The 12,249-nt window shown below is 48.6% G+C and overlaps 1 pseudogene; it reads left to right on the forward strand.

The window, feature by feature from the left end:
* Nucleotides 1-729: 729 nt before the first annotated feature.
* The window catches only part of LOC135319017 (trafficking protein particle complex subunit 9-like), a 62,485-nt pseudogene continuing 50,965 nt past the window's right edge, over nt 730-12,249 (forward strand).

The raw sequence follows: 12,249 nt of genomic DNA on the forward strand, positions 1-12,249 counted from the left end.
CCTGCACTGAGGAGAATGAATTTGGACTCGGTAACACTCCTATCTACCTAGCAAGCTGGGCACTGGAACTGAGGACAGCTCTCCCACACCCAGGGACCTACTGTGAGCCCTTGATGGTTCCACTAGGGTGGTGTGTGGTTACTCAGGAGGGAAGGGGACTATGCACCAACACTCAGGCAGTCTGCTCTGTCTGGGGCTCTGATCTTGTACCTCCCGCTCCCAGGCAGCCCAACACCTGGGACAGTGGAGCTAAGGCAGAGATCGTGCCTGCCTGTTTCTCAGCGTGTAAAAGGGGAATATATACTCTTCCCAAGGTAGTTCTGAGCGGCAACACCCGCGGGTGCTTGGTTCCCAGAACAACAGAAAACCCAGCTCTGCGTGGGGGCAACGGGTGTGATACCCGTAGGGATTCTGCAGAGGCCTCGGCTGAAGGGGTGGACAAGGGAGGGAAATTTTGAGGTGCGGGTCTTGAAGTGTTAGAGAAGGGTAGAGAGGCAGGACTGCCGCTTGTGTCGGGGTGCCCCCAGAAGTAAAGTTTTTCTCTCCATCTCTGCTACTCCCCTCCCCTCTCTAAATCCCTCCCTTCTCTCTGCACCTCCTGTCCATCGGTCTCCCTCCACTTTTCCCCTTCTCCCCTCCTCCTCCCATCTTCTCCCTCCCTTGCTTCCCCACCTTCTCTCTCAGAAACCAGAGGATCGCTGGACCTCCTGCGCATGTGCAGTCGGTGCCAGCTGGACCGAGGTTTGGAAGCTCCAGCTCCGAGCCGGGGATCGGCCCCAAAGGCTTCTCAGCTCTGTTGCCCGGTAGGCCTTTGGCTCCTGCCCGGGGCCGGGGCCTCCGGCTGTGGAAGTGCAAGGTAGGGGGTTCACGGGAAAGTTCAAGGCGGCTGCGGGAGGGCGGTCCGTGTGTCACAACCCGCGAGGGCGCGAGTCAGCGTGTGTTCAGCTGAATTGCTCGGGCCAGGCCCCTCTGCCCGCGCCACCTGCCCCGGCGCCCCGGCCACAGCTGTCCAGGGCCAGGTGTGCACCTGCCGCCTCTCGCCCCAGCCGGGCTCCCCTCAGTCCGCGGCTGGCGTCCCCTTCCCCTCTCCCGCCCGCGAGTCCTCTCCTCCCGGGCTTCCTCTCCATGGCAGCCGGCCCGTCCCCGCCCCTGGGCGGGCTGTGTCCCGGGCGGGCGGGGTCTGCGTACCCGGACGGGGGCGGGCGGTTGGGGCTGGGTCTGGCCTCCGAACGGGGCTGCAGCCCGCGTCCCCCACCCCGCTTTCCCTGCCCCGCGACCCTGGGGCTGCCCTCCTCTCCCTTTCCCGCTCCCTCAGGGCCAGCTCAGTGGCATGGGCGCTGCTCCCCGGGCTGAGAGCCTCAGGCTGTAAATACCAGCTTCTCCTGGTGAAGTCGGCAAAATGGAGCGTCAGTGTTGAGGGCACTTCCGTCTCCCCCCTCAGTGTTTCTGCCGCAGGTAAATTCCTTGAACACTTTCAGGTGTTATGATGGCGGTGCTTGATGATGTCACGTGTTTTTATAGTGAGAGGGATTACAGTGTTGAAAGCAGAGCTTGGTTCAGTTAAAAATGATCTGAAAGCATGAGGCTGTGACATCCTCCAGGCTTCCCTCTCCCAGGGTGAAACGTGTGAACCTCGATTTTAGAAAGATAGTTACAGTCCCTAACTAGCCCAGCCCAGCTAGTGTGTGTTAACAGGAACAGCACCACCAGAGGCGTTGGAGACCGAGGGACATTGCAGTCCTAAATAGCTCCTGGCACAGTTTGGTTTGTTTTGGTTTTTTGTTTTTCTTAAATTGTGTGGCAGACTAGTTGTATAGAGGTGAAAATAATTGTCAAGAAACATTTTTTCATATAACAGCTTTATTGTGATATTGTTCACACACCATGAAGTCCATCCATTTAAATGGTACAATTCAGCAGCTTTTAGCATATTCACAGTGGTGCAAGCATTATTATTCCAGAACGTTTTCATCACTTCAGAAAGAACAGTGGAAATCAATGACCTATCCACTCTTCCCCAGTGGTGGTTCTAAAGAAGTTTCTTGGCTTTTCCTGACCATAAATTAACTTGTTACATTCCATGAAACATCTGATAGGCATTCTAATCAGAATTGCATTGAATCTGTCTATCAAAACAGTAAGAATTAATGTCTTTATGGCAAAAACTTCTTCTACATGAATATATCTGAAACCCTATCTTTTCATCTGTCCAGAGCCTGGCCCATGGGAAGTCCTCACTAATTTTTGGGCTTGTGAATGATGAAATTCTATACATTGTTAGTTGCAATTGTAGCCTTTCACAGAAGAGAAAAGTAACCTCAGTGAAGCCAAGTGACTCTCTGATGGTCAGAAAGGGTGATAGTCAGTGCTGGAGTGATCCAGTGGACTTGCTGCTTGCAGCCAGAATTCTCCACCACCTACAGCTACAGGTATTACAGTGTTCTTTTATTTTTTTTAATGACTTGCTTTTATTTTTCTAATTATTTTTTTATTGAAGTTTAGTTAACTTACAATGTTAGATTCAGGTGACAGCAGAGATTCAGTTATTAAAATATGCATATATATATACCTTTTAGATTGTTTTTAGTACAAATCATTACAAGAACTTGAGTATAGTTCCCTGTGCTATATAGCAGGTCCTTGTCATTTATTTTATATTAATTAATGTGTATCTGTTAATCCCCCTTTTCCTGCCTGCTAACCACAGTTTGTTTCTATGCCCATGAGTCCATTTCTAGCAGCACCATTTTTCCTAGTTAATATATGCTGCTTGGCTGCTTTCAGTTTCAGTAAATCCATCTTATCTGTGGGCGCTTTTCTTCTGGTGGCCTTTATGAGGTTTGCACACGTGGTAATAGAGATCTGTATTTGGGAGAACTCCAGGCCTCATGTAGTCCCTGGTACAGAGTACCCACTGAGTTGATGCTTGAACTGGGAAAAAAACATAGTAAATGTTGGAATTTCCACTATGCTTGAGACTTCCAGGTTTCTATAACCTCTCTAGCCAATCTTAATGTTGGCTGCACCCATACTGGATAATTTGCTGGAACTCCATGTTATGGTGATGTAGAGACAGCGCCTTGTATGCTTCTTCTCTTTCCTTTTTCGAACACTCATTCTCCTGGGCCTCCCAGATCCTCCCACAGCAGTGCCCAGGGCTGGCTTGGTGCTGCGCTCAGGCAATATTTATTAATAAGGACCTTTCCTAATCTCTTCTGAGCCTCCACTTCCTTCTCTGCACAATGAGGGTTTAGACTAGATAAGTCCTTTTCAGTTTCTTTTAAAGTCATGTTTCCTTTGAGAAACAGAAAATGCAAATCTCTCCTCCCATTCCAACCCTTTAGATTTTGATACGTCCTCCAAGGAGTGACATAGCTCTTTGTGGAAAACTGATGTGATTGTGATTCCAGGTGGCACAGAAAAGACTCTTCAGAGATTTATTGCAGGGAAAGGGCAGGAAAGGTGCAGTGTATCACACTTTCTAGTGTGAGCAATGGAGCAGGGGATTGGGTTTAAATACGTTGTCTAATGTGGCCTCTCTCTAATCTTGCACAATGTGATAAACCTCTCTCCCTCAGTTTCTTCATGTGTCAAGTTGGGGTGATAGTATTTTAGGGTTTTTGTGAAACATTATACACATAATCCATTTGTGTCTTGGTAGAAACAAGACCTGCTAGGGAGTCAGTGATTTCTTTAAAAAAAAAAATCTTGTCCATAGCACTCTGTCTATGTGTATTTTGAAGTTCCTAGAGGGTGAGTGTTGAAACTAAAGTCCATCGTGGGACAGGTGGCCCACAGTTCTCTGTGCCCCAGATTGCCCCCTCCTCCCCAGTCCTCTTCCCCTCAGTCCAGGATGAAGTTCCCTAGTAGATTTACACAGAGTTCTTGTGGAAATGGCTTTTCATTTTATTGTTTCACCAAGGGCTGCCATCTTGATCTCTGTGGTCAGGTTTTGGTGACCTGAAGGCTATGCAATTGGGGGTTTCTATTTAATAAAAAGAAAAAAATTACAAACACAAACTTAGACCTAGGGTGGTGACAGGGGCTCTTGGAAGTGGGGACCATTAGCTTTGTTAGCTTCAGGTGCAGTGGCCTCTGGCCATGAGGACCCATCCTCGTGTTCTGAAGTTGGAGGGACCAGTGGGTTCAGTGGGTAATTTAACTGAGTGTATCTCATGGCCTAGGGATTGTCCTATTTGTGCTGTGTGTTCCTTATTTGAGACAGTGAGCTCATTTAACCTCAATAGCTTCTTTAAAAAATTAGACTTTTAATTTTGTGATGTAATGTAGATTCCCATGTAGTCATAAGAGATAATTTGGAGAGGGCCTATGTACCCTTTGCCCAATTTTCCTTAATGGTTCAATCTTGCAAAATTCGGGGACAATTCATTACTGACTCACTAACCCTTTGAGGTTTGTGTTATTGCCCTCATTTGTATTCATGACTAAACTGGGGCTTAGAGAAGCACACAGACCTGCACAGCTCACCCACATGGTTAATGTAGAGTCGGGTGGAACATGGGCTTGGGATTTCCAGGCAGTACCATTGTGATGGTCTGTGGCAGGGGCAGCATTCACTTGCGTGTTTATTCATTCATTCAACAAACATTTATTGAGTAACCTCTGTGTGTCAGATGCTTTAATAGGGTTATCAGATTCTTCAGCAGTACTGAGAATCAGGTAATATTTTCTGTTTTTTAATCTGAGAAAATTAGCTCTGAGATGTTATAACCCACCCCCAAAGGAAATATAGCTCATAAAGGAGGGATAGTAAATTTGTACAGTCCCCACTTTTTATGCAGGTTGTAACCTAGGCATTTTACATTTGCAAACTTCCATAATCCAGATATATTCTTGTTAGGCAAGGATTTTTTTTTTAATTGAAGTATAGTCAAGTTTACAATGTTGTGTCAATTGCAAGGCGGTTTTTTTTTTTTGAATTTTGAGTTAAAAAATATTTTTTTGAGGAGAGTAATTAGGTTTGTTTATTTGTTTCACTTTTTAAAATGAGGTACTGGGTATTAAACACAGGACCTCGTACTTGCTAAGCACGTGCTCTACCACTGAAGTGTACCCTCCTCCCCAAAGCAAGTTATCTTATCCATTATTCTGCAGCTTAGGAGTTCAAATAAATTGGAGTTGAAATCCAGATGTTTTGATCCCACTGTGGTTCTTTTCTTTATATTCTGCTTAAAGGGGTTTGGAAAGCAGTTCCTTTGTTCATTTCTTTATTTAGCAGTTTTGAGCACTGACTTTCCATCAGGGTCTGGCTAGGTGCTTGGAACAGAAAACAAGAAATGACCCTGCTCTGCATGGGCAGGAAGCCTGGACCAAAAGCTGGGTAATGTGATCCGACCTACGGTAGCCATGTGCAGACACTGAGGATAAACTGTACCCCCGGCTTTGCTTGGGCTTCCCTTGCCTTCTGGCTGGTACACACCAGGTCACCACAATCCAGAGGGGCCCGCAGCCCACAGCCCACAGCAGAGTATGTATCTCGATCTCCTCTCCCCTCTCAGCAGGGGCTGCAACATGAGCATCCCTCTCTACGTGCAGTGCGCTGAGAACGACCAGATTCTCCCCGTGGTGATCCAAGCCATTGGGATCATCTCAGAGGAGAATTTCTTTTGCATCTATAAGCGAATCTCTTTGGTGAGCCAAATCAGCCCGTGCGGCTCCCATTGGGCACTCTGTATCCACTACAGGCACCACTATGCGCCTGAGAATGGGTGGAGAATCTTCCAGACCCACAGCAATGTAGTGGGCCTTGTCACCATTACCGACTGCCTCTCGGCTAAGGCCTTTGAGAAGCTCCACGTGCAGAGGAGCTGTATGGCACCTCGTTAATGACTCTCAGCTATTTGTCTTTGTGCTGCATGGGGAGGTAGCCGAGCAGACACGCACCGACGTGGCCTTCAATCTACGAGGACTGCAGACTGGTGAAGAAGAGGATCGAGGACTTCACTGAGTCACTCTTCATCATGCTCAAGTACAAGTGGCTGGATAGGGCCCCCAACAAGTCTGGGGACAAGATCCCCCTCCTCTGCACCTTGTTTGAGAAGGAGGACTTCATGGGACTGGACACAGACAGCAGGTAAGTCTACCTGGAGGCCCGGCCACCCTGGCTGTGTGCCGGATTGCTTCCCTACATCCAGGAAGGGATCAGCAAGGAAGAGGGCTGTCTTGTAGCCAAGGGTGGAGGGAGGTGCAGCCCGCCGGTTTACAGACATTTAAAAGTGAATCCGCCTTTGTTTCAGAGAGATCCTTTTATGGTTATTGTGGACACTTTCTTCCGCTTTTCAGCCAGGACCCCTGGTGGGACCCCTGGAGTTGCTGTCCAATAGAGTAGCCACAGCCACTGATGCTAGGAGTGCTGGGGAGGGGGCTGGTCTGAGCTGACATGTGCTGTAGGTCAAATGCACATCAGACGCTGAGACTTATCTAGTAAAAGGAATGTAATCTACCTTGTTACTTTCTATATTGATTACATGTCAAAATGATAGTATTTTACATACAGTAGAATAAGTAAGATATGTTCTTAAAATCAGTTTCTAGTATTTGTTTTTTGTTTGTTTGTTTATTTCTTTGTTTACTTTTTAAATGTGGCAAATGGGAAACTTTTTACATGGATCTCATTTTATTATTGTTGGACAGCCTTTCCTGGGACAGTCTCATCCCTTTGCTTATAGATAAGATGCTGAATCCTGAGATGCAGAACGAGGCTCTGGTTGAGCTGAGGGTGCAGCCGGTGTCTCCTGACTCCTAGGCCCAGCACCTGCACGGCTCAGGCCCTCTATTCATGCCCGACAGCCACCATGCCAGGTTAGGACATTAGAAACACCGCCAGGGACTTCCGAATGAACTACTTACACAGGAAAAGGCGTGTCACGGAGTATGGGACAGAGCAGGGAATGGTTCATCTTCACTTTGTCCCTGTTATTACGTCAAAGTCCTCACATTGCCTCAAAAGTGCAGATGAGCTCTTCTGGGCTGCCTAACCCCCATCTTCTGCTCTGTTTCCCCATGTGTCCAATGTGCTGTCCCTCGGGCAGGAGAGGTTGAGAAGCCTTTGCCGAGAGGTGGTCCCCCTTTGCTGGGGAGAGTGAGGGAAGCTGTGTCCCCCCGGCCTACGGCCTCGGGCCTTGAGTCTGGAGAGCTCTCATGGCGGTCCCACAGGTGACGGTCGGAGGATCTGGCACGTGCTGCCGGGCCCACTGTGGAGGCGGTGCTCTGTGATTCTTGAACTTACGTAAGATCAGATCCTACTTTCTGGTTGTTGGTCAGTTGGAGGAGAAGATTGCAGAGAATTGATAAAAAGAAAGTCCAGACCAGCCCTGTGAGTGAGAGGCACAGGGGACCCGAGTCCCACCTGCCTGTGGTGCCTGGCAAACTCTGGATGAATTTTCAGTTCCTTCCCGGACATTCCTCTATGGCTTAAGGAAGGGGTAAGGCATGTCGTGGCCATGATCTGTACTTGTCCTCAAAGGGCCCTGTGATCTACATGTCCACACTCCCCTTCTGCTACTTGGAGATGAGGTGGCAAGTTTAGGAGCCTGGGCACTGCTGAAGGCACAGCTGCCAGCACCGGGCCACTCCCAGACTGGCTCCGTTCACCTCACCTGTCACCTTCTGGTGAGCCCCCAGGCATTAGTCCGGGTAGGTGCATCGGTGCAACGTAAGCAGGGACTGTCTTCTCCCCCTGCACAGACCGGTGGGTGAGCAGTGGAAGCCTGGAGCCCTGCCCCAGCCCCCTGTCCAGTGCCTCCTCTTTTGTCATAGGAGGCACTGGTGACATGTTTGCTCAGCAACTGCTTGACTCTGAGTCTGTAGACCCACCAGAGAATGCCAGCTTGTTTTTGCCTTTTTAAGTCTGTCCTTGGGATTTGGCAGAGTAGCTGGATGTGTGCTTAGCCCATAGTGTTTGACACTGTCACCATAGTTTACCCAGAACCTCGTGTATCAGTCATGGTTCTCGGCATCAAAATACAGCAGAGCATTAAACCTCCCTCCTGGTGGGTCTTTCTGTTTTGGTACAATAAGCGCCCAGCCAGCATCTGAACGTCAGTGAGATAACGCAGCCAGTGAGCTCGGGTCAATCACGTTCTCCTCCAGTCACTTTTACTCCATTGTTCCTTTTACTATTCCGCAGTCATTAATTTATAAAACAATGTTTTGGTGCAGGAGCAGAGCCTAATTCTCTCCTGCTGCTCTTGGTGGGATTGAGTAAAATTTTCCAGCCTGGAATGCAACAACATTTTGTAGCTCAAAAGCTATCTAGACGCTGTAGGTGGAATTTTGGTTTGGGGCTCTGACCACGTTGGTGTCCCCCGGCAGCGCCGCTCCACACAGGCCCCTGCCTTCCCTGGAGCAGGAGGTGAGGGTGGGTCTCACCGTCCCCACGTCCCTGTCCTCATCACACTCACGTAAGATCTTGTACAGGCTGTCAAAGTCACTTTTGTTCTTGTTTCTTTCTAATTTTCGCTTGTTCCTCTTTTCCTTTTTCTTTTTTCCTTTTTCTCTTGTACTGCCCTGTGAGCATGTTGTTGCGTCTGAAAAAGTGGGCTGTGCACACCCTGCATTGGAAACAGCTGGATCGCCCTCCGTGCTGTCTCCATCGCTTTAAAAAGCAAAAACTTAACAGCTGCCTTGATCCATGTATTATCCTAGTCAACTTTTTATTTTCTAATTTTTTGGAATATTTGCTTTGTTAGCACATCACCCACTGGTGTTTGATACCTGTTAAAATCCTTGCTTTGAAGAAGCTGTTTGGTCCTCCTTAAATTTGGTGACAAATGCGCCCTTATTAAATTTGTTTTGAAGAAGTGAGATGCGAATTGATTTAGGCTGCTGCTGAGGGATTCTTTTCATGGAGTATTTAAACTTGGAAAGTCAAAGTCTTCAGCACCTTGCTCGATTCCTGCTTTTACACAAAAGTGCTCAGCACGCGGTTCCTGGCTGTCGCTGTGTGACGTGCGTGATGGCGCTTACTGGCCGGTGGTCACTGGTGAGGAGGAAGTGGCCAGCTCGGGGGTGAGCAGCTGCAGGGGACGCTGTTGGAGGAAGCAGTCACTTTTTTTTTTTTTGCATTCAACTTCCCCCTGCCATTTACTTTAGTTTGCCTTCATAAAGGGACAGTACCGGGTCTATAATCCATGCCACTCTTTTTTTCCCTGTACGAGGCTGGTTTTTCTGAGTATCAGGACAACATGGCCTTCTCCAAAGAGGCTGGCTCACCTGGATCTGGTGGACAAACGGACCGCTAAAGGGGACCGAATGTTCTACTATGCTTCATCCAGTGGGCATTCAGAGCCGGGTCTGTGGTTTGCCTCAGCAGCCGTGCAGGCCTCCCTGTACCGGCCTTTACTTTTAACCCACGTTTACAGTAAATAGCTAACTCTGTGTCTGTTGCAGCTGACGTCCACGACTGACAGCCGCGTCGTTAGTTTTCGATAGTGAGACCCCAACACCACAGTCAGCTGTGAAGGAAGATGCTTTGGCCGAACTAGGACCTTGCATTCTCACCCCTACCATGGTTCATCTCCCCCGGGGGAAGGGTTTGGCCACCACCATCATGCTGACCATGAGGCCTTGTTTCTCCCTTCATGCTCTGGTCCAAATGTGGACATTGCGTTTTTCACTGACTTGGTATCGCTTCAGACAGGCCAGATTTTCTGAAATAGTCCATCACATTCTGGGTGGGGAACAGAACAGAAGTAAGTGTGGCAAATGGAGTCTAGGCTGTCCGGGTTGGCAAATGCAGGCTGGGATCTGTGATGGCTGGGCTGTGCCCTGGACACAGGCCTTTCCCGTGGCTCCTGAGAGCCCAGGGGTCAGAGTGAGAACAGCCTTGCCTGGGTTCCTCCATCCTCATCTGCTCACTGGCAGGTGTGTCTGCTAATTAGGAGATCCCCCAGACCTCGGGTCCTTCAAATCTCAGACCACGGGAGAACCTTGAGTCCCTTCTCCTGGGCCTCCTGTGTGAGAATCCAGTGCCTTCTGAGGTGACCATCGGCAGGAGATGCCTCCTCCTCCAGGGAGCTCCCTTCGGAGGACTGTGATTCACTGCACCTTGCTGTGAGCTTGTGTGGTTACGGCCATGGTCCCTGCGGAACCAGACATGAGATAGGCTTAGCGACAGAAATAACAGGACTGATTCCAGGGCAGGGCTGGTGGGAGGGAACAGGGGAAATTGAATGTGACCTCAAACACCTAGGTGGGTGCTGGGGCTGTTACTAAAATGGGGAGTCTGGGAGGTAACTGCCAGGAATCGAATTCCAGAGTAAATGGTGGACATGAGGCATTTTTAAGATGTCATTTGGCATCGAAGTTAGGACTTCAAATAGGCACGCGATTCTATGAGCCTGGGGCTCAGCTGAAGGTGCTGGACTAGAGATACACGTTGGGATTCGTCCTTCTTAACTGGTGTTCACAGCCTTAAATGTGGTTTAGTTCTTCCCAAGAGGTGCAGACTGAGGCTGAGGGAGGGCAGGGCTTTGCCTCGGTTGGAGGAAAGCCCAGACAATGCAGCTTTGTTGTGTCAGTCAGCGGCATTTGGGATTTTCAGAGCAATGCCATTTATCCTTAAAGGGCCGGGTGGTGGGCAGGCCAGCCAGGATGAAATCTAAAGGGAGGGTCGTGGCCACGTGTGCGACTTGGGACGATGCAGAGGCTGCAGGGTCCTGGAGGGGAGACTCCTCAGAAGCTGGAGTTGGAGTGGGGAGTGGGGAGAAGGTAGTCACACTTACCTGTCAGGGAGGGAGGGAGGCCTAGGGAGTCCCCACCCTACCAGACTCTCTTTCCCATGAACAGAAGGCAATCAGACAGAGGATCTGAGGTGAGAAGGTATGGGCGCTGGGAGAGGAGCCAACCTGGAGAATGGTGCTTGGACAGTTCTGGAATAGTCTCCCTGCAAATAGAGTTAAAAAAGTCAGACTCTTAAGAACAGTGATAGTGACTGGGGAGGAGACAGTTCTTTTTCTGGCCTCCTATGGGTAAGGCATGTATCCGGGGATATACAGAAGATTCGGGCAATCTATTCTGGGGGCTTGATCCTTACCAGGGGGAACAGTGCAAGTTTAAAGGGGGAGAAGGGCAGTGGAGGGAAACTAGCCAGGCCCCGTTTCAGGTACCAGTCGGCAGCCCTAATTGCATGTTCCATTCACATCCATCCCTCCCATGGGGGAGGTGGTAGACCCCTTTTGCGGATTGGCAAGCCTTCTCAGAGGGGTTAATTTATTGGTCCATTTAGCGGCTAGTCAATGCTGTAGCAGGATTCAAGCAGGGCCTTGTCAGACTTCAAGGGCATGTTTTCTCTACTAATTCCGGTACCTCCCTGTTGTACCTGGAATGGTCAAGTAGGTCAGTTTTGGAGCCTTTCAGAAAAAGTGAGATTTAAGTGCCTCAGGACTGTTTCACAAAGCTCAGTGTTCTTTGTTCGGAAGCAACGCAGTGCTTTACGCCCCACAGAGGTTAGGTCTTACTCCTTTGACGATGACGTGGTTGCAAATGACGTACAGGTGCAAAACAGACTTAGCAGCTTCTGAAGGGGAACTCTCCAGTTCTTCCTTGATCGGCTTTCTTCCGCGGGATGTAACTCTGCTGCAGCGTAAGCCTGAGGTTTCTGTATGGATTGAGGGTTTGATAACCAATGTTAACATAAAATGATCAGATGGAGAAAATCGACGTTGGCAATTTATTTTTGGGTTTCATTAGACAAGATGCACTATTGGTTAATGGCCCATATAACGTATGAAATTGAGTACAGAACATTGCATTTCTTACTTTCTACATAGAACTGTGTTCCATTGTAAGGTTGTCTGCTTTGAAAATTCAGCTCAGCCACTAGGGCGCCTGTCAGTGTTTTGGTGTGATTGCATTTACACAGTGCATGTAATCTGGGCTTCCTCAGACCCAAACACTCCAGTGTTTGAATCATGGGCTGTAGCAATCACTTAGTTATACAAACGCTTCTGAAACTATATGATTCCAAAAAAAAAAAAAAAAAAAAAAGGAGAGAGAGAGATTGCCTTTATCAAATTTCCTTTGGAATTTAACGGCAAACTGTTGTCGAGCAGTTCTGGCTTGCTTTATATATGAATATATACATTTCTTTGTATGTAACTTGGTTTTTGGACTAGAACACCAAGCTCTTGCTTTCCATGAGCCACAAAAATCGTAGCCAAATGACACATGTATGAAACATTTTATTCTTCTGAGACAGAATCCGTGAATCTGGGACTTGGGCTCTGA

The sequence above is a fragment of the Camelus dromedarius genome, chromosome 23, assembly GCF_036321535.1.
Source record: "Camelus dromedarius isolate mCamDro1 chromosome 23, mCamDro1.pat, whole genome shotgun sequence".
Classification (NCBI taxonomy): Eukaryota; Metazoa; Chordata; class Mammalia; order Artiodactyla; family Camelidae; genus Camelus; species Camelus dromedarius.